The 23,282-nt window shown below is 40.2% G+C and overlaps 1 long non-coding RNA gene across 1 annotated transcript in view; it reads left to right on the forward strand.

The window, feature by feature from the left end:
* The first annotated feature begins 5,889 nt into the window (after positions 1–5,889).
* The window catches only part of LOC103171180, a 40,027-nt gene continuing 22,634 nt past the window's right edge, over positions 5,890–23,282 (forward strand). Inside the window, exon 1 of the long non-coding RNA XR_486669.3 lies at positions 5,890–5,987. This is a non-coding gene — a long non-coding RNA (uncharacterized LOC103171180). The remainder of the gene's footprint in view (positions 5,988–23,282) is intronic.

Below are 23,282 nucleotides of genomic sequence, written 5' to 3' on the forward strand. Positions count from 1 at the left end.
GAAGAAGGAATGCAGACTGTGGTCCCAGAGGAGATTATCTCTGAGACCACAGCTCTACTAATAATGATAATAATAATAATAATAATAATAATGTTTGTATTTGTTAAGCACTTACTATGTGCCAAGCACTGTTCTAAGCATTGGGGTAGGTACAAGGTTATCAGGTTGTCCCATGAAGGGCTCACAGTTTTCATCCCCATTTTACAGATGAGGTAACTGAGGCACAGAGAAGTTAAGGTACTTGCCTAAGATCTGACAAATGGCAGAGCTGGGATTAGAACCCATGACCTCTGACTCCCAAGCCTGTGCTTTTTCCACTATGCCTCACTGGACACGTAGAAGACATAAAGGGATAGTGTATAGCATGACCTTGTTCTCAAGTTGCAGACAGTCTAATGGAGAAGGAAAGCCAATGTAAAAATCCAAAGTAAAAACCAAAATATAATTATTTGCTCCCAAAGCAAGTAAATGGATGAGTTGATTAGTGGAAACAATATGATTGGGGATCAGGAGGCTTGGGCTCCACTCCACTCACCACTGGCCAGCTGTTTGACCTGGAGGAAGTCACTTCATTTCTGTTGACCTCAGTTTCTTTACCTGTACAATGGGGATAAGATACCTTGTGAGCTCCATGTGGCCTGCCTCAGTCTTATTATACTGTAGCTACCCCGTGCCTAGTACATATGCAGCACTTAATAAATGTCCTAATTACTCATTTGAGTGCATAGAGGCAGCATGGTGTTGTGGATAGAGCATGGACCTGGGCATCAGAAGTTCATGGGTTCAAATCCCAGCCCTGCCACTTGTCTGCTGTGTGACCTTGGGCAAACCACTTCACTTCTCTGGGCCTCAGTTACCTCATCTGTAAAATGGGGATTGAGATTGTGAGCCCATCGTGGGTCAGGGACTATGTCCACTCCAATCTGCTTGTATCCACCCCAGCACTTAGAATGGTACCTGGTGCATAGTAAGTACTTAACAAAAAACAGAATTATTATTACTAGATGAATGCTCAAATGGCTTAGTGAATGCTCTGACCAGAAAGATGGATGGAAGAGTCATGTCATGCTTCCAGGAGAAGGTGTCCTATTAGAATGGCTTTGAAGCAGGGATTGTGTTTGTTATATTGGTGCAATGTACTTTCCCAAGTGCTTAGTACAATGCTCTGCACACACTAAACACTCAATAAATAGGATTGAGAGAAATATTGAGGTTTGATGAAGTGGAACAGTGAGAGTAGGGGGCAAATTTGAGTAGTGAGTGAGTGGGAGATGAAATAATAATAATCATGACATTTGTTAAGCACTTATTACATACCAAGCACCGTGCTGCTTGCAGGGGTAGATATAAGATAGTGAGGTCAACACAGTCCCTGTCCCACATGGGGCTCACAGTCTAAGTAGGAGGGAGAACAGGTATTGAATTCCCATTTTACAGCTGAGAGAACTATAACACTAAGAAGTGAAGTAAGTTGCCCAAAGTCACACAGCAGGCAGATGGTGGAACTGGGATTAGAACCCAGGTCCTCTGATGCCCAGAGCCAGGCACTTTCTACTAGGCTATGCTGCTTCCCAAAGAATGGTTAGGAAAGTTTGCTAAAATGAGAACCACAGCTTCTCCCTTCCACTTCCAGAACTTTCCTGCGAGCTGAGTGGTGGGGAGACACCAGGATCATACCCCAGGCCTGCCCCAGGGATAGCAGCAGTGGTTGCTAGGCTGCCCAATCCCCCAACCACCTTTTTCGTTCCTTGAAGTTTGATTGTGATAACGTGGCTGAGCCCTGAGCCTCCCAGTACTTTGGAACACTGGATAGATTCCCCAGGAATGCCATACAATGCTCCATTTCCAAGTTTGCCTGAAGCATAAATCTATGCGAGTGTATATACACATATCAGACAGTATGAATGTCTTATATAAATATTATCATAAAGAGCGCTCAAAATTCTCCAGCCTCATAAGTAGATTGCAGGAGCCTACATCTTCCCACAAGGCCCTGGGTTCACCCCCTGACAATCCACCCGCCCTAGCCTTTTCCAACATTCTCTTTTCTTATACCTCTCCAACCCACAGGCCTGCTGGCAGTCTTAGCAATCAGGTTTAGGGAGTTATGAGTTTGGCACTCTTCCACACACGTGCCAGACTCCACTTCAGATCTGCTGAACCGTGCAACTTAGTAAGCTGAGGGAGAGGGACGGACATGAGTAAGAGTGTGAGTCTCTATTCCCCTGCTCCCAGGGCCCCCAGAGCACAGGCCCCCACCATAGGGAACCACTCCGTACCCACCTCTTAGAGCTGGAGTCGTAGACTCGCTCAACCCTGGTCCCTGAAAAGAACTGAGAGTTTCCAGTCAGGACTGACAAGACTCTTTTTGTCCTGTTAGCTCTTTGAATCCCACCTTCATTCCCAGGTCTTACGCCTCTCCATTCCTGGTCTAAAATCCCTTACCAATTTGGTTCCTGTCCTCAATTAATCAATCACTGATGCTTATTGTGTGCACTGCATTATGTGTTTGGGTTAGTACAACAACAGTGTGCCTTAGTGGATGGAGCAGGGGTCTGGGAGTCAAAAGGACCTGGGTTCTAATCCTGCTCCATTACTTGTCTGTTGTGTGATCTCGAGCAAGTCACTTCACTTCTCTGTGCCTCAGTTCCCTCATCTGTCAAATGGGGATTAAGACTGTTAGCCCCCAGTGGGCATAGATTCTGTCCAACCTGATTAACTTGTATCTACCCTAGTACTTAGAACAGTGCCTGGCACAAAGCAAGTGCTTAAAAAATACTATTAAAGAAGGAAAGATTAAACAGACACAATCCCTGCCCTCAAGCTGCTTACAATCTGGCAGCTCAAAATGAAAAGTCACCCCCTTTGACCTCAGTGCCAAGTTGATCGCTAGCTTTCAGGTCTTTATCACAAATACACCCACACCTTGAACAGTTCTCGGCATACAGTAAGTGCTCAATAAATACAACTGAATGAATGAAAGAACCTCATAAGTTTGGGAGGATTTCTCTCACCATGAATTTCTGGCAATAACCTAAATTATGGTGGCGTGTAATACCGGGGTGCTAATTCAACTTGCCTCTTGAAGATTTTGGGTTCACCTAGTCTCTGGTTAGCCTTTCAGAGTAGGAAATCTCCCCCCAGATATTTAGAAGACATCTCTGCAGGAATATTGAAAGCCGCTGACGCGAGCTGACAGAAGAATGGTGGTCGATGGGATAAAAGAGTTTCAAGGCTTGTTTTGATGTCAAAATCTCTTTTGTCTGGCTGAGTTCTTTTTTCTCTGTAAAAATGTTGCTCTTCATCTGTTCAAGATTTGAAAGTGAATTGCAAACTCACAGAGAATGCATGCTCTGCATGATTGACAGTGATAAGCACACCTACCTTGAAAGCTCGACTGTAATGTTTGCGCGTAATAAAAACAAATACCAGGATGTCTGAGAGTGGTCCAGGCAGCCACACAGCTCTCTACCTGGCATCTTGTAAATTAATCTGGGTGTTTATGCTGCAGATCATTCATGATGAACGGATTGCTATAGCAACATGCATTTCTTCCATTTTTTTTCTGCTAATTACACTAACATCACCATCAGCTCCTAAATCTCTGAATTACTAATGAATGTATGTGCAAAGCAGTGTCTTGATACTGCTTTTTCAGTGAGCTCTCATCAGCAAAATAAGATAATGAAAGATATATGTAAATTGATGGTTTGGGATCTATCGGAAGCCTGTGAGATAGGCCCAAGGTTGCAAACTTGATAGAGTTTAGCCAGGTGTGGGTTTGACTTTCTGAGATGCCACAGAAGGCTTGAACTCACCAATGATAGTTGGATAGACTATCCAAGCATAGGCCTTGCACCTGGGTGCCTGTCTTGCCCTTAAAGTGGACAAATCCTCAGTCATCTACCAAGTTCCCCGTCTAAAAATTTCCTCTCCAAAGATGATGGCGATTTCAGGTTGTATGTTCACTCACTGCAGCACAAAGAAAATATTGCTCCGGGGTGTTTTTGTGTATGCAATCAGTGTTTGTTGATGACATACTCTGAAAATAACATTCACTGGCCTTACTAGAATTCAACTTTCTTTCTGAAAGCCTTCCGAACAACCCCTTCAGACCCTCTCTCTCTTTTCTAGTTCCATCAACTTAAAAAGATTGGCCGGCAGTTTAAGGCTAAAAGTCTCCAGGAGGCTTTGGAAGTGATATTGAGTCGTTCAGGCCCCCAGGACACTATTTAGTGTTCAGAAGCAGAGTGACCTAAAAGAGCCCTAGAAGCCTTGAAAGAATCAATGCCACTTCAAAAGTTGCCCTCAGAGTTTTGTTCAGGCACAGGAGAAACCAGTTCCACAGTTCAAGCCATGAGAAGAAACAAGGGTGGAATATCGCCAAAGCACTAGGGGTAACTACCTCAGGGCCTCTGAATGGGAGCAGGGAGGTGCTATTTGAGGTCTTGAGGTCCTCACTGTCATTCTGTTCCCTCCCCTGCATCAAATTAGACAGAATGCCTGATCATTGGGCAGTTTACTAATCTGTAAAATGGGGATTGAATCCTACTCCCTCCTATTTAGATTGTGAGCCCTGTGTGGGACACGGACAGTTTCCAACCTGATGATCTTGTATCTACCCCAGCACTTACTGCATGGCACATATTAAGTGCTTAACATCTACTATCATTACTATCATTATTATTCTTATTATCATTAATAAGAGATGTACTTTTCTGAAAATTAAAGAAACTAGTAACCTTTTTAAACCCTTTTGTAAAATTGAAAGATAACTGCTGCATGCATATATACTGCAGGACCTGTATGCAAGTGCTAGCTCTGGGAGATAGAATCTGTTCCTGTGGGTACCTTTAAAGTTGAAAAAGGAAGGTTAAAGTTTAGAAAACAATGGGCTCTCTTCCTACCTTGACCCTCTGCTTGGTCCTTTGATCAAACAAACAGAAATCTTTCTTTGGGGAGTAGAGATATGCGTGCGCACACACACACACACACACAAACACACACACATCTCTTAGGGAAAAAATTACTAACAAAGCCACACAGAGGAAGACATTTGGAGGGAAATTTGTAAAAGAAAATCCCTCCCTAGCTGAGACTATGAATGCTATACTGCAGCTGAGAATGAATTTTTAATGTTCAGTTATAAATCCTTGCAAATAGAGGTTTATTGTACAGGGGTTAACAAATCCTTAATTAGAGCAGTGCTGGCAGCAAGTACAGCTACAATATCCCAGTAGTCCAACACCTTACATATATATTATGTCTATCTAATGCAATTAGTCTTTCCACCATAATCAATATAGAAAGGAATAAAAACAATTAGGCTTCCTTTCACATTCTTGAAGCTGGTGGTAGTTCATTTTAGAAGCCTTTATTCCACATAATTTAGGTTAGAAGGGCTGCTAACATTCAGAATGATTCATGACAGGTTCCATAGTAATCAGCATTACATGACATAAGCTCAGACACATTCTGATTCAGCATTGCAAGGAATCAGCATTAGAGCAGAAATTTTGCTTTAAATAGTAAAGGTAGCATATTGGTACTAGTAGTAATATATAGTAGTGTAGTAGTAGTGTTAATTGAATGCCCACTGGGTGCATTCTACCGTATTAAGCACTGGGGAAGTACAAAATAGAGAAGCAACATGTTATCACTTACCCATTAATAGAGAAGACAGACAATTTTTTCTTACAAATAGAGTAATCAAAGTAAGCACTTGAATGTACAATTGAGTGATATATATATGCAGAAGTTGTCCAGATAGATTTAATGAGTGTTTCAGAGCTAGAGATTGTTAGTGGGTTTGTATGATTTTCAGGTGTGGGACACTAATCAAGGAAGGTTTCTTATAAAAGGGGAGGAGTTAAAGATGTCTTTGAATGTGGGGGCGTGTTGTGGTCTGTCAGCTTTGGGAAGGAAGAGAATTCCAGACTAGGAGAACAATGTAAGAGGAAAGATGATGGAGGGAGATGTGCGAATGGGTAAGTTAGAAATGAATTGATTAATTTTTCTACTTAATTAGATTGAATGTTCTCACAGGACAGGGCTCATTTACCTTGCTTCTTTTGGAATCTCCCAAGTACATGATGTAATTGAGAGAGCACAGGCCTAGGAGACAGAAGATCATGGGTTCTAATTCTGACTTGACCACTTGTCAGCTGTGAGGCCTTGGGAAAGTCGCTTCAGTTCCCTCATCTGTAAAATGGGACTTGAGACTGGGAGCTCCAGGTAGGACAGAGACTGTGCCCAAAACCATTTGCTTATATCCACCCCAGTGCTTAGTACCATGCCTGGCACATAGTAAATGCTTAATAAATACCATCATTATTATCATTTTATTACTAGCTGCAGTGATATCTGCTCAGTAGGAGCTCAGTAAATAACCACTGATGAAGATGATGATATGATTAAAGAGAAGCAAGATATTGGTAGGTTCTTAATTTTTTATGTTTGATCAGATCAGGGACACATGAAACCATGCCAGTATCTGTTCATTCCTTAGCCAGAATGCCCATGCTCTGCACATAGTAAGTGCTCAATAAATAGCATTGATTGATGGAAACAGCTTCCATTAACAGTGAAAGAATGCTTGGGTGCAGCTGAATCAAACTTATGGAGATTTGACAGTCAGGGTTACTACTTGGGATGAAAATCAGGTCCTCCCTCTTAATTACTAACTCTTCCACGCACATCCCTTGCCGATAATCCTCCTAGGGAGATGGGGGTAGAAGAGAGGAGTTGCAAGAGACTCTATTCATTCTCCATCTAGTAAAAGTGTTTATTTATTGAGTCCAGTGACAAACTGACAAAAATTAATATCTAAAAGTCAAATGTCATTAAAGCCTACCCATTGATAAGCTTTATTATCAAAGGAAATCTAAGTAGGGAAGGGTAGAAAAGTTGATCCAGCCATAAAGCAAAAGGGTTCAAAATGGTCACCCCAGGCTGGTCTTAATAAAGTGAAGAATTTTATTTTCAAAACTGAAGAGTCTATCAACCTACCACCCTCCCACTCCCCATCCTCTGCACTCAGTCCCTTATTATGCAGCTTATTTATAATAATAATTATGGCATTTGTTACTATTATTATTATCAACAAAGAGAAGCAGCATGGCTTAGTGGAAAGAGCATGGGATTGGGAGTCAGAGGTCGTGGGTTCTAAACCCAGCTCCACCACTTATCTGCTGTGTAACTTTGGGCAAGTCACTTAACTTCTCTGTGCCTCATTTACCTCATATGTAAAAGGCAAATTAAGACTGTGAGCCCCATGTGGGACAACCTGATAATCTTGCATCTACCCCAGTGCTTAGAACAGTGCTTGGCACATAGTGCTTAACAAATACCATCATTATTATTATTATTATTAATAAGCATATACTATATGTCTAGCATTGTACTGAGTACTGGGGTAAATTACAAGATTGTGAGGCAAGACAAGGTCCCTGTCCCACGTGGAATTTACAATCTAAATAGGATGGAGAACAGATATTTAATCCCTATTTTACAAGATGAGGAAACAGAGGTACAAAGTAACTAAGTGACTTGCCCAAGGAAACTCAGCCAGCAAGTGGCAAAGCTGGAATTAGAAGACAGGTCCTCAGACCTTCTGGCAGATAGATATATATATATACATATCTCCTTTCCTTCTCCCAGAAACAAACTAGAACCTTCCTAAACCTTTCCAATCAACACCTTCTTTTATCCTAATATGAGCCCTCCATACCCTTCATACCCATTACACATAACACCCTCACAATTCTCCCTTTTCCCCTTACCTAATTCCATTTGATTTATACCATTCTCCCTCTTCCTTAATTCAATTACTCGGTCTACATCCAGGGAGTACTCTTCCCAGCCGGAACATAGGGGGAAATCCAGGAGGAGACTGCCGGAAGCACTTTTCCATTCTGTTCCCAAATAATCTAGGAAAGAACTAAAATGACCTTTAAGTGCAGATAGTGGAGAGAAAGAAGGAAAATTGATTTGACTGAGTTATACACATAATCTGCACAGCCTAAGAGTTTATATTGAAATAATGTATTATTTCACAAGTGTGATTTGTATGAGACATCACAACAAGCTGCAAATGGCTAACCAACAGCAAATGTAACAAAATGAAAGGTTGTGAAAATATAGTAATGCTAAAATATATTATTTAAATAAGCGTGGTTTATCATTCAGACACTTCCAACTTGATCTAAAGAAATGACTATAGAGTTGCTCTCCTTGTCACCATGACATAATACAAAATGGAGAGAAGTGAACACACTTGGCAGAAGGAAATAGCAGCAAGTCCATCAAATATTCCATATCTGTAGGTTCAAGAAAAGGAAACAAAGACATGTAGAAAAGTTATATTTTTAAAATGTCAGTGTAGACTGTTAATTGAAGAAATAATTTCAAATTTTATCCTGGATTCAAAAGCTTGTATTAGTCACTGGTTTAATATATTCTCATACATACACTCAATATTTAGGTGATTTACTATTTATATCTTAATTAAGATGTGTCTTTTCATCTTGCAGCCAGTTAAATTATACGTACTGTCTTAGTGAGAGGTTTTGAGTTTTGAGGTTAGTTTCCCTCAGTGGGAAGGTCCCTACCCTAAGCCCCTAAGCAACATTCTGCCATACAGGAACATGAATATATATATATATAGATATATGATGCACGGTTTTAAATCAGTACATATTTAACTCATAGACATCAACATCACAAGCAGGAAATGGTCTGAGGAAACTCATTTCCCAACTCTGTCTAGAGTCCACTTAAGGCTTTAATTATGTCCTGTGACCAGGTCACTCAGAATGACTAAAATAAGACAACGAACTGAAGCAGCCCACTTTGCCTTTGTTTCGCAGGGCGGTAGATGTGAGTTACAGTTTTAACATTTGTCTGCGATAATTTCCCCTTCTTGGAAATGATGAACCATGTAGATAATGTGGATTCACAAGAGAGCACAGTGGGATTGCTTTTCTAACCTGACACACACAGCCCATGCTCAGCCACATCACTACTTCTGTTCAGGCATCTTTTGGGTACAGGGGCACTGTTCAGTTCTTCCATCCCAAATCCAGTCCACTCTTGCCTAAGGACAGTGCAAGGTACGCTTGTCCCATGTGGTAAAGCCTCTGGCTTATGCTACTCCTTGATGGGGTCTGGCAGGACAGCCAATCGGAAACAAGGGTCACAGCGACCTAAACAGGACATCACCAGTCAGCACTTAACAAATACCACAATTAGCATTTGTGTTTAGCACTTTATTGATTCTGAAAATAGGTTCATAATCATTTACAGGTATTATTGTGAGTGTGTACTTCCAGAACACATTTTAATGAATGTCCTTCAGATCTCCTTGTCAAATAATGACATAGTCTATAAAGTGCCACTGTTTGCTACTGAGTGAATCCATGATGTCCTCTTTATAAGTACTATAGTTATTATAAGTGGAACTTTCTACTGCTGGTGATAAGTTGAGGCTTGATACTCTCACTGGGTTGTTGTTTCAAAATCCCTCTGTGATCCAGTAATTTTTCTCAGTTTTCCACTGCTTCTTATTTTTTGAATTACCTCATGACAGTTGGCTTGTCGGATATTGATTTGGTTCTGATGAGGCTGCCCAGATCCTTGTAGAATCCTCTTCCCCTCATCCATAGCCTTCATGACAGGGACAAATGTTTTACTGTGGCTAGCCTAGTGCTTCTCTCTAAAATGGGCTAGGCAGGGCCTAATTAGTGTCACTGTTGGTCACAGTACAGGCCAATCACCTGTGGAGTCCTGGGATCTGTGAGGGGAATATTTTCACATAAAGAGTACAAAACAATCACATTCTGCTCTCTATAATCATTAGTAGAAGCTTGTAACTTTCATTCTCAGATTGTCTCTGAACCCACAGCATAAACAGAGTCCTGAAAGAGCAAGTTTAGCAGACCAAGGAATTTGGTTCTAATATTATTTGTTAAGTACTTATTAAATGGCATGCACTGTACTAAGTACTGGGGTAAATACAAGATAACCAAGTCAGTCAAAGTCCCTGACCCACATAGGGCTCACAGTGTAAAGGGGAGGGATGACAGGTATTTAATCTACATTTTTCAGATAAGGAATCAAGGCCCAGAGAAATTAAGTGACTTGCACGAAGTCAAACAGCAGGCAAGTGGCAGAGCCAGAATTAGAATCCAAATCTTCTGACTCCCAGGCCTATTTACTTTTCAGTAGACGAAGATGTTTCCCTTGATTTAGAGGAATGTCTACTGCTCAAGCTCTACCTTCCCACCTTGTTCATATCTTGTGACTGGAAGACGTTTAGGATGAAACTGGGAGAGGTTTTCATTAGAGAAGCAGCGTGGCTCAGTGAAAAGAGCACGGGCTTTGGAGTCAGAGGTCATGAGTTCAAATCCCAGCTCTGCCACTTGTCAGCTGTGTGACTGTGGGCAAGTCACTTAACTTCTCTGTGCCTCAGTTACCTCATCTGTAAAATGGGGATTAAGACTGTGAGCCCCACATGGGACATCCTGATTCCCCTGTGTCTATCCCAGCGCTTAGAACAGTGCTCGGCACATAGTAACCGCTTAACAAATACCAACATTATTATTATTATTATTATCAGTCCCATGGCATATCTCTCTATACCAATTATCCATCGGACAAAGGGTTATTAGACTATCTTTAATGCCTCTGGGTAAATATGGAAGAACTGAAATAAGTAATTACTTGAAAGTTGGCGCCCCAAAACTTTTGCTCAAAGGACTAAGATGTCTCCTAAAGGGATATTAGAAGGCTTTACTTCACTCATGGCTGCACTCTTGATTCCATATCCGACCAAGTCATAGTGTTCTTGACCAGTGGTGCTATCATGTGTGCTGCCTGATTGATAGGATGAGTTCACACAACCCCAGTGAAGTGAATGACTGAGCAATTATCTGGTTTATTCTTTCCATTTAGGCCATCCAAGTGCATAATTTGAGTCCAGTCAAATTTGGAAACCTGATCTCTCTGGTTCCATTGTATCTGAGGAACAAATCTCTTTGAAAATTGTTCCACCCTTCACTTCATAAGGGCTCTGCCAAGCCACACTGTCTAAAGAGGATCTTTCCAACTGAAATATTCTATAAACTTCTTCCCCATCTGAACTCCTATCTGATCCTTTTCCATTTCAGCAGCCACAGCAAGGAATTTCAAAGGATTTTAGGAAGGGCAGTGTTGCCGACAGTAAGAGCTTTCCCTAAAAGATGCATTATCCCACCTCTGAATTTGTACCAGTAGTTGCCTAATTACAGGTTTAGAAGAATAACTTATATAGCAGTGATCTCTTTCCAGGAAGCAGGGAAGACACAGAGATGGTCAACCAGGGGTTTATGAACATACAGGCATTCTTTAAAATCCTATTGTAAACTATTTTGAAAGACAGTGGATATAGAAAGTGGGAGCTTAACAGGAGCTCATAACTAGCAAGGCAAGCAGAACTCATTTTCTTTTGTTATTTGGTCTGCTACTGCTGCTGTTGCTCTCTACTCCATCAGAATACTGTGAACTGGTATTTTAGTGTCGGTGTGGTATGTGTGCTTTGTGTAGGTGTGTGTATATGTGTGGACGGCAGCAGCGTGGCTCAGTGGAAAGAGCATGGGCTTCGGAGTCAGAGATCATGGGTTTTAATTCCGGCTTTGCTGCTAGTCAGCTGTGTGACTTTGGAAAGTCCCTTAACTTCTCTGTGCCTCAGTTCCCTCATCTGGAAAATGGGTATTAAGACTGTGAGCCCCAGGTGAGAGCACTTGATCACCTGGTATCCCCTCCAGCACTTATAACAGAGCTTTGCACATAGTAAGCGCTTAACAAATAACATCATTATTACTATGTTTCTTTGTCTACATGACTAAAGAGCAAGTAGGAACACAATCTAGATGGGAGTGTGAATGGAAGAAATCAATAATGATAATGACTATAATAATTAAGCAATTACTCTGCCCCAGGCACAGAACTAAGCACTGGGGTAGCTACAAGTTAATTGGGTTGGACACAGTCCCTGTCTTATGTAGGGCTGACATTTGACAGATGAGGGAACTGAGGCACAGAGAAGTGAAGTGATTTGCCCAAAGTCACACAGCAAAGTGGTGGAAACAGAATTAAAACCCAAGCCCTTCTGACTCCCAGGACCATGCTCTACCCATTAGGCAATACTGCTTCTTAATCATTTATCAGTATTTATTGAATGTTTGGTATGTGCAGAACACTGTTCTAAGCACTTGGGAAATTACACTGTGATAGTTTGTAGATCCCCAATCCTGCCCACAAGAAAGTTAGATTTCTTGTGTAGATTAGGGATGAGACATAGAGTATGAGAATATTGTGGGGATGGGGCCCATATCAAAGTGCTGAAGTGATATGCTGCCGAATGCATAGTCGATAGAGAGGGGAGGGAGGATGGGAAATAAAGGGCTTAGTCTGGGAAGGCCTCTTGGAGGCCATGTGATTTTAGAAGTATAAGAAACTGGGGCGAGAGATGGACTGTATGAGACTGATAGGTGTGTTACTGTGGGGCTTAGGTTGGGCAAACTCTTGAGATTGCAGATGCACAGTTTCTAAAATAGACTGAAAACCCCAGATTTATAAATTGGCCACTCACCTTGATTCTAGAGTCCAGCTTATTCCAGAGTCCGACTCGAAGGCAGAAAGAAGGTGAGAAATAAGAATCAGCTGACCTAATTATCAAGTAATTTTACAATTCCTTCAAGGAGCTATTTCCAAGGATTATTAGCTGAAAAAAAAGGACAAAGCATTAATTCTTAATGCTAGTCCTGCTGTAGACTATCTGATAGCTTTCAGAGGTGGGGTAATTGAGGGGAGAGTGAGGAGCCAACCAATTCCTGGTAGTAGCAACAGTATTTTTTTTAGCTTTCATTGTAGGTGGAGCACTGTACTAAATCCTGAGAAAGAATACACAGGGGAATGATGGATCTGTGGTAGAAAGATGACCAAACAATGGGATGAAAGAAACCACTGGAGTCTAGCTGTATTTCGAAGAAGCTGACACTCTGTGACCATTTCCTGTAAGGAGGTGGGTTTTTTTTTTTTGCTAACAAGACCTTTTATCATGGAGGCATATCCACATATTATAATAATAATAATTGTGGTATTTGTTAAGCACTTATTATATGCCTAGCACTGTACTAAGCACTGGGGTCGATATAACATATCAGGTCCCACATGGGACTCATACCTAAGTAGGAGAGAGAAGAAGTATTGAATCTCCATTTTTCAGATGAGGAACACATGATCCTCTCCCACTGAGCCAATAATTCTTTATTTTCACGTGAACTGTAGCAGCTATGAAAGCATATACTACCTCACCAATCTAGGGATTAAGAGAAATTAGAGAGCAAATACATTAAAATAATTCAGTCAGCATGTGAGATATCTAATATAGTCTCTCTCACCTTCCCATTCCCTTTTGTTTATTATTTATGGGAATCAGGGTGAGGGAGTAAAATCTTAAGGAGATTTCCCCTAGGCCTTTCCCTGGATTATTATTTTTTTAAAAATTCAGTGATTTGGGGAAGTGAAATACTAGGATTGGACAATGGTAGCACTAATGGTAGCACTGTGGGCAAGTCACTTAACTTCTCAGTGCCTCAGTTACCTCATCTGGAAAATGGGGATTAACTGTGAGCCTCATGTGGGACAACCTGATTACCCTATATCTCCCACAGCATTTAGAACAGTGTTCTGCACATAGTAAGCTCTTAACAAATACCAATATTATTATTAATAAATTGGAACAGGACAAATGCAAATTTTGGAGATTAGACTTTAAGCTTCCTGAGGACAACGATCATGTCTACCAACTGCTGCAGTGAGCTTCTTGAGCAGTTAGTAAAGTGCTCTAAACACAGTAAGTGCTCAGTAAATAGCAGTTATTTGTTGATGGATGGAGATCAATGAGATTTCTGAGCCTACTGAAGTTTGAAAGCACTATAATGATAAGGAATAAATAGAATTCTTGGGTTTTCTAGTGGTTTTTTTTGAAGTCAGGAAGGAAAAGTTTCTATGGTTTTTGAGTGTTGAAACTAAGGCCCATAGAGCAAAACTTCCAATCTCCACTTATTCTATTTGGCTAACATTTTCTCAGAGTCTGAGTCCTGGTTTTTCTTGAAAGTTATCCAGTACGGCTGTCTCAATGGGCTAAGGGATTTAAAGCAGTTATTTGTATTTCTCTCTTCAAAAATCATAAAAAAGAAAAAAAAAGGATTTAGCAGACTGTGGAGAAGGGAAAGCAGTCTTAAAATTACAAGGGCAGAAGTTGAACAACACTGTATGTTGTTTTTATGAAAATACAAATTGTGGAGGACAATTTGTAAAATGCAAATATATTTGAAATAGACAAGTCCTAACATTGCCATCCTGAATTCTAGCAGTTCATCACTACTTTGACATTCAATGATATAAATGGTAAAGGAATTTTCATATACATTCAATATTTAAGTGTACAATTCCAGTTAATTAATACAATATACACAGTTCCAGTGTATATTAAAAACTGAAATCCTTCTAGCTAGTTCCAATAGACAAAGTTGCATCAGCAGTAAATTTACAGGGAAATTCGATGAATAATTAACCCTAGATATAGTTCTCTCCAAGTTCTTCCTCACTAGCTGACTTTATTCTCAGTAATCTCTATTTAGGTGCATTTAAAATGTTGCCTCCTCAGGACATCTAAATCGGGATTTAGGAAAAATATCATCCAGTGAATGCTTAGAACAAATAAAAGTCACATACCTTTTAAATAAAATACATCACCGCTCCACCCCCGTGCTAGAAATTTCAAATACTTCCATGTCGAAAACTATGAATGCTGGTGATAGAACTATGGATCCAGTAGAGACCAAAAAATGACATTTCATCATCCTCCTCTTCTCTCAGGTTTTAATTTAAATTCCCTGGGTAGCTGGGCAGGTGGGGGGGGTCTAATCTATTTTTAAAATACTTCAGGGTAGGATATTCTAGAATCTTCCAAAACATGTTGTCCCCACTGGCCAGATTTTGACCGGGAAAGGAAGGAAACCACCATTCAGGGGGAGCGGCGTGTTTCCCAAAGGGTAATGAGGGGAAACAGAGGAAAGGAAGAGACTAAAATTAGCTCTGTTTCATAGAGCAGACGAGCCTTGTGGATCAACAGGCATTATTATTGTGTGTGGTGAGTTTGCTCTGGCTCGATGTTGGTATTTAATAGGAGGGCAAACAAGGACAAGCCACTAAAGACAACTCAACTAACCTAGTCCAATGAGTTGCATTTGATTTTGGCTATTGTTAGTCTACTGGTTTGGGAATATGGCACTTTCATTCACCCAAATAAAGAAACATTTTTTCTTTCATGAGGAGTTCCAGGATTTCTGAACTTTTACAACAGGGTACTCTACCTATCATTTTCATATGCTTCCTTAACCAGCAAATGATGTGGTAAAATTGTGGGTAGTGGCAGCATGACGAACAGAACCATTTTAATTTCTCCCATCTGGCATATTAGCATTAATAAAAGATGTTTAAAAAGAGATGCCTTGAAAGGCTTTCACCTACTGATTTAACAAGATAATAAGGAAAGCTTGCAATCTGCCACTAAATATAACTGATAAGAATAAGAGTGAGTTGAAAATGATGATCATGGAAATTAACCTTTGAGACACTTACATCCAAAAAAAAAAAAATCTGATTACAATGCTAGAATGCTAAGACTGACTTTTCAAACCCGCTGTTGCTTTTTGCATATAAATACAGTCTGTGAAGTTCCATTTTGTGTTTCATTATGTAGGCTGTGCAGAAGGCAACTAATAGAACAGATTTTTCAATAGCTGAAACCAACCTACTGACCATAACACATGCCAGCCACTACAGAATGAGTAACTTTGCAACGCTCCAGTGCAACTCCTAAATTGATGTGTTTGTGGTGTCCAGCTGATTGAAGTGGAAATTCAATAGCACACAATTTGGCATCATACATAATAATAATTATGGCATTTCTTAAGCATTTTACTATGTTGTCATGCACTGTTCTAAGCACTGGGGTAGATACAAGGTATTCAGGTTGTCCCACGTGGAGCTCACAGTCTTCATCCTCATTTTATAGATGAGGGAACTGAGGCCCAGAGAAGTGAAGTGACTTGTCCAAGGTCACACAACAGACAAGTGTCATAGCCGGCATTAGAGCCCATGACCTCCAACTCCCACGCCCGGACTCTCTCCACTAAGCCACAGTGCTTCTCGTAGGGTATGCCTTTTCTTATATGTTTCTGGATTTTTAATAACTCCTTAAAATGTCTTTCTCATTTATTCTGGGTTTTTGATGAAGTTTTACAGGAAATTTATAATAATACCAATAACAATTTGAACTGTGGGATTTGTTTAACACCTATTATGTGCCGAAGGGTAGAGATAGAGACAATACAGTTCAAATCTGACCCAATCCTTGTCCTATATGGAGGTGTTCACCATCTAAGGAGAGGAAGAATGGGCATTTAATCCCCATTTTACAGATGAGGAAACTAAGGCCTAGGAAAATTGAGTGATTTTCCCCAAGGTCACATAAGAGGCAAGTAGCAGAGTTTGGATTAAAATCCCAATCTTGTGAATCCCACCCCTGGGTTTTTTCCTTAGTCACACTGGTAATCTAATATCACTTCTCTTTTATAATTTCTTTTCTTAGAAATAGAATTTTAATGGTGTCACTGGCTCATTGACAGTGGCACTGTTGAGTGTCACGTATGGCATCGGATGTAAACCTTGGCAAGACATCCAGAAATGAGGCTCTGCTAGTTGTCTTTCCTTTCCTCACACTGCTGTATCCTTGAGAGTCCTTCACTCTCTTGGAGGGTGACCCTATGCCCCCCACCTATTCTCTCCCACCCACAGCCATGGCACAAGCCCTACATCAGAGAAGTAGCATGGCGTAGTGGATACAGCATGGATGTGGCAGTCAGAAGGTCATGGGTACAAATTCTGACTCTGCTACTTATCTGCTGTGTGACCTTGGGCAAGTCACTTCACTTCTCTGGGCCTCAGTTACCGCATCTGTAAAATGGGAATACGGACTGTGAGTCCCATGTGGGACAAGGACAGTGTTCAACCTGATTTGCTTGTATCCACCCCAGTGCTTAGTACAGTGCATGGCACATAGTAAGCACTTAACAAATACCACAATTGTTAATGGTATTATTATTACCTGGGAAAGAAGAGCCCAGTGATCTAGACACTACCCCCCCCCCCACCAGTCCATTTTCTCTTCTCTCCCACCTGTCTGCTGCTGTAATATTTTGAGTCCAATGGCATGTTGGCAGGCCTCCTTCTCCCTCCTACTCAGACAGGAATCCCCTTCTCTCTCTCTCCCTTTTTACCATGAAAGAATCACATAAATCCATTGCCCCATCACTTCCACTGCTCTCCCTAATTCAAAGCACTTCTAAAATCACAATGGCTTCAAAAGGCCTTCCCTATTGAATTTTTTCATCTACCCACTCTAGTTCCCCACCTACTATACTCAAGTCCTCACTACCTAGTCACTTAGGTATTTAACACAATCCCCAACCCACTCCCCATTCCATCACCTGTAGACAATAACGTACGATAATAATTTTGGTATTTGTTAAGCACTTACAATGTGCCAAGCAGTGGATTAAGCATTAGGGTAGATGCAAGATAAACAGGTCAGACACAATCACATGTCTTCAAACACTGTAGCTTCCCTCTACCTGCAATTTATTTTGATGTCTGTCTCCCTAGGAAGATTGTAAGCTCCTCAAGTATAGAAATAGTGTCTTCCAACTCTACTGTACTTTCCCAAGCACTTAGTATGGTGCTCTACATAGTGTAAGTGTTCTATCAGTCCTTTGGATAATTAATTGATAAGTTTATAAAGTAATAAATGAAGAGCACTTAGGAGTCAAGCACACATGCAGTAAACATGCACCTCTTCAGGCTATCTGTACATTATGAATCAGATGGTAAATTTCAGATAGTGATCTGGGAGTTTTGGGAATTCCATAGCCAGGGTGTGGTTACTTGGTTTCAAATCCCCTGCCTTCTATTGAAATGAATTCATTAGGGCAAACCAGGTTATTACTGCTTCTGGGAGCAAGAAATAGAAGGGAGGTAGGTGATAGGTAAGATACAGTGGATCGCAGTCATTAGAGTCACGGTCCCATAAATTCAACCCCGTCATTAATGGTTTTAGGAATGTCATAGAACGGTTTTTGAAAAGCAAAAGCCAAGCTTTTGGACAGCGCAAAAGACTTTGAACAGGAGAAATAGGACACATTTGTGAAGATACCTTGTAATGCAAATGGAGGTACCTCCAGGGCGACATGATGGTTTGCTTCATGCATCAACAAGCACATAGGGAGTGTTCGGTGACATAATAGTTTGACTTTTGCAAATACGGTATCCTTTCCTCAGGGCAATCTGTTTTAAAAGGGTTCAAAATAAAGCTACATCAATCACAGTGGATATATGCATTCCAAGTAATCATCTCTACTGTGGATGGGGACTCATTTTTCAGTCAGAAAGCCACTGTGTATATTTTAAAAGTCAAATATGAAAAGGAGTGCAGACTGGGGATAATAAGGAGAATTTTGTGTGCAGAATGAGAGCTGAACGTAGCCCAGAGGAGGATCCTAAAATTGCAGTAACCATGGTATATTTTTATTTTTAGACAGCTCCAATTAATCAAAATCATATTGCAAGATTCGTTTCTATTTAGATTGAGGAATTCAATTGCAAAATAATCTAACGTACCCAGAGCTATGAACTGGTAACATCCAAGAGAAGGTTAAACAGATTAAAAGAGCTTAATTTGAGGTCAGTTTTCAATGTAGGAAATTTACAGTTTTCAGATACTTAGGAATAACCCAAACTCCGTATTTATTTACTAGAATTTGACTTTCTACATTTTACCATACTACTGACATTTTTTCTTTGTTCCTCCTATAGAATACTCAGCATTCAACTTGAGAAATGCAACCTATCCAAATTACTTAATTCAGTTGCACTGATGTGTTTCTCTTTTTAAGAGAACTGCTATACAGTTCAACAGAATTACCAGTCTCTCCTAAGAAGAGATTTGGGAGTAAAAAAAAAACAAAAAACAATTTCACATTTTGTTCCGTCTCCATACTTCTTGATAGACACTGCTAATCCTCCTTAATTGTGTGCTTTGGGTCAGTTGTCTTAAAAAGGAAATTTGCACAAATTGGAAGTTAAGCAATTGGTGACAAGGGAGTATTTGCCTATGTGAGGAACCTGTTTCAGGACGCTTTTAACTGTAAACCACAAAGATGATTATCAGCAAGAGTGGTATGAGGAGCACTGTTTTACGGGGGGACTCTTTTTAGTGAAGGAAATAAACAGAGGCTAAATCTGAAGATGCAAAAGCAGGTCAAGAAAAATCCAGTGGTGTATAATTTATTATTCTTAGTGGACCTGCCCTGAGAAGCAGTGTTATCTACTGGAAAGAGCACAGGTCTGGGAGCAGATGACCTGGGTTCTAATTTCAACTCAGGCACTTGTCTATGTGACCTTGGGCACTTAACTCCTCTGTGCCTCAGTTCCCTCAAAGTGGGGATTGAATATCTCTTCTCCCTCCTATTTAGACTACAACTCCCATGTGGGACCTGATTGTCTTGTATCTTTCCCCCGTGCTTAGTACAGTACTTTGCACACAATAAGCACTTAACAAATATGACTATTATTATCAGTATGATTATTATCCAGTTCCAATGGAGTTGTGAAGTCTTAGGTTGGGCAGTTAGGACAAACTAAATTTTCCAAAGAACTGCCGATTCTTCCAGAGGAAGAAATGGTTGACAAGGGAAATTTTTTGCCTAACTCCTGAAAAGAGCATGGGCCAGGGAATCACAGGACCTTGGTTCTAATCCACTTACCTACTGTGTGACCTTGGGCAAGTCATTTAGCTTCTCTCTGCTTCAATTTCCTCATCTGTAAAATGGGGATTAAAGTCCTCTTGTCCCTCCTACTTAAACTGTGAGCCCCATGAGGGACAGGGGATCTGTCGGACCTAATTATCTTCCATCTATCTAGTGCTTATTTACAGGTTATGGTATCTATCAAGTAAGCTCTTAACAAATACCACAATTATTATAAACTTTTTATTTCATTTGAGAGTGGACTGACTACACATATCAAAGCTGTTTTTAAAATTTAATTTACAATGGTCAAATTAAACATTTCTTAGTATTTTAAATAGCTCAATGAGGAGAAAACCAAATCAAAATTATAACAGGATAGGACAGTAAAAATGAAAAACTGAATGTCGATACAAGTAATTGATTTTATATCACTATGTTCATTTGGTGAATGTATGTTTGTTGCAGCATGCATCTCTAGCTCCAAAAGAGGTGTCAGGTTGCTGAACAACTCAACGATAATAAGATAAATGATTATTTAAAGGTTGAAGCCCACTAAAACAGATCAGGTCCAGACAAATTACGCCTTTAATGCTTGAGGAACCCAGATGAACATTTCAGAAGCTTTAATCAACCTGATCAATTTAGGAGAAATCTCTAAGGACTCTAAAATGGCTAGCACATCACAAATTATTCTTTAAGATGTGCCCAAGGAATAGGCAAGATACCAGCAGCTAGTTGGTCTGATGTCAATGCTAATCATAAAGCTATTAGCCACAGTAAAACCTAATCAACTCAGGTTCCCCTAATCCAGAATTCATAGTAATTTAAACTCCTGGTTTTTTTCCTATTTCCTCTGTTTATTTATGTTAAAAAGAATCCTAACTTTGATCTAAAGAAATAAATATTTGATCTAGCCTATGTCAACCAAAGCCTCAATTAGGTCACAAATTGCAAAAAATATGGAGGTTTAGCAGTAAAGGGGGATGGAGAAGAAAAAAGGAAGAAGAGGAGGGGAAAGGAATTGAGGAGAGGAGAGGAAGGAAGGGGAAGAGAGGAGAGAGGTAGGGAGAAATTTACTTCCTGAATTTTCAGGGGCCCTTAAAAACTTTAAGAAATGGCCAAAGAGAACATAAAGGACAAACACCAGGAAGCTAAAATTAAATTTAGCCACTGAGATCCTGACATAGAGTAGACACATGTCCACAGTATGAAATGAACAAAGACAAAAAGACCTAAAGATTTTACAGTTTCCTAATTCTAATTACTAATATTACTAATTCCTAATTCTACAGTACTCAGATTTTTCACTAATTCAGATTGGATTTCCTCCCTTTTTATCTAGTTTAATGAGGTCTTACCATACTGTAAAGATTTGGAAAGAGTGGTATTAAAGAGGCACAAATTATTCCAAGCAAATATTCCAAAATCAAACATTTTGAATTGCCTCCACAGAGGTATATCTTTAAACTGGACCATCCGACAGGTACCATAGTCCAGATGGGGCTCAGAAAATGATTTAGTATATAACCCATAAACTGGGCTTCAGGCATAGCAAGGGTTTGATTGGGACTGAAAGAAGGGCTTTGGAATGGGAAGCATGGAAAATGCCTCGTATGCTACCCAAAAGTAGATCCTGGTTTGGACTAAGCTAGTACTTTGCCATCTACCTTTACTACTTCAATTCACTGTTCAGTGGCTTAAGGTTCCCATCGGTTGCTTCCATCAGTTTATCTGCAAGAATAGTTGCTACCACTTTAGAATCACACAGAGTGCAGAAACTGATGACTGCCTCACTCCTGGGAGAAAGGGCAATGATTATATTGCCCCAGAGTGCATCGGGCCAGGGACAATAGACAGTGATGTTGCCATTAAAGGTGGCTGTCTGTGGTGACCACTCAGGAACAGCCCTCTGCAGAATATGGTCATTCTCCTCCTCATCTCTTAGTTCTTAGTGTAGCCTGAAGCCTAGGCCCCTCTCACTGTAGATCACCTGGATTACAGTTATGTCCGGGGTATGATTGGATTATTAGTTGTTTTAAAACATACTGGTATTTGTTAAGCATGTTCTATATGCCAAGATAGAAGATAATCAGGCTGGACACAGTCCCTGCCCCACAAAGTACTCACAGTCTGTGTAGGATCCCACAAAGTGCTTACAGTCTGTGTAGGAGGGATAATGGGTATTAATCCCAATTTTACAGATGAAACCACTGGGCCAAAGAGAAGTCAAGTGACTTGCCCATGAACACACAACAGGCATGAAACAGGGTGGGATTAGAACCTAGGTTCCCCAGTACCCCAGGCCTGGACTCTTTCCACTTCACAGTCCTGCTTCTCATATCCAAAGCTAAATATGTCTTGTCTTCACTCAGCTTGAACTCCAATGGCTCGTTTTAACTTCTGCCAAATTTATGTGAATTCAAAAATACCCATGTTCTCCAGTCCCATTAGGTTTAAGTCATTTTTATAAAATCCACAAAGTAATTACAGTACTCAAAACACCCTAGGCTGTGTTTGATTACAAGCGTATTGATTAAGGCTGGAACTGTCCCAACTTTCAACCATAATTTTGAAGTTTTGATAAGTCAGGCAAGAAAAAAATAAGATGTTCACATCTGGTTGCTTCTCTGGATTATAAAATTCACAATTACAATTTAAACAAGTTTTAGATACTTAAGTTTTTAACTAACCATGTAATCCTTAAACAGGCTACAGGGATGCTTTGGACAAAATTCATGAATACAGGTACAGGGGAACAAGTTCTGAACATAAATTTTACTTCAGTGGCTTACCTTCAGTAATAATTCATAAGTAACTGTTGTGTGGACATAGTTTCTCTTCAAACAAAACACAGTCTCTTACCCTTTAAAAATCTGGCCTAATTATATACATTGTTTTCTTTCTCTTACTGGTCACTTCTCTTCTGCCTGATATTGTTGCAATAGAGCTAAGGTGTAAAATAGATATAAGGGTTTACAAAAACCTGGTTATCACTGCAGGAATTAAAAACTGACAACAGTGTGGCTCTTTCATAAGCACCATTTAGATTTTGCAGGAAAAGGTAAGATGAAAAACGTTTTTCCCTCCGTTAAAAACAAAGATATTTAATTACTGTAGGAAGAGCAGTGTAAACTAATCAAAAATATTTTGAGTACTTATTTTGTACTGAGCTCTCTACTTGAGAGAGTACAATAAAATTAGTAGACATGATCCCTGAAATGAAGAAACCTACAATCTGACAGGGGAGATAAATGCTAAACAGACTGAATAGGAGAAGCAGCTTGGCCTAGGCGATAGAGTTTAGGCATGGGAGTCAGAAGGAGCTGGGTCCTAATCTTAGCTCTGCCACATGCCTGCTCTGTGACCTTG

Source organism: Ornithorhynchus anatinus, chromosome 1, assembly GCF_004115215.2.
Source record: "Ornithorhynchus anatinus isolate Pmale09 chromosome 1, mOrnAna1.pri.v4, whole genome shotgun sequence".
NCBI classification, from domain to species: domain Eukaryota; kingdom Metazoa; phylum Chordata; class Mammalia; order Monotremata; family Ornithorhynchidae; genus Ornithorhynchus; species Ornithorhynchus anatinus.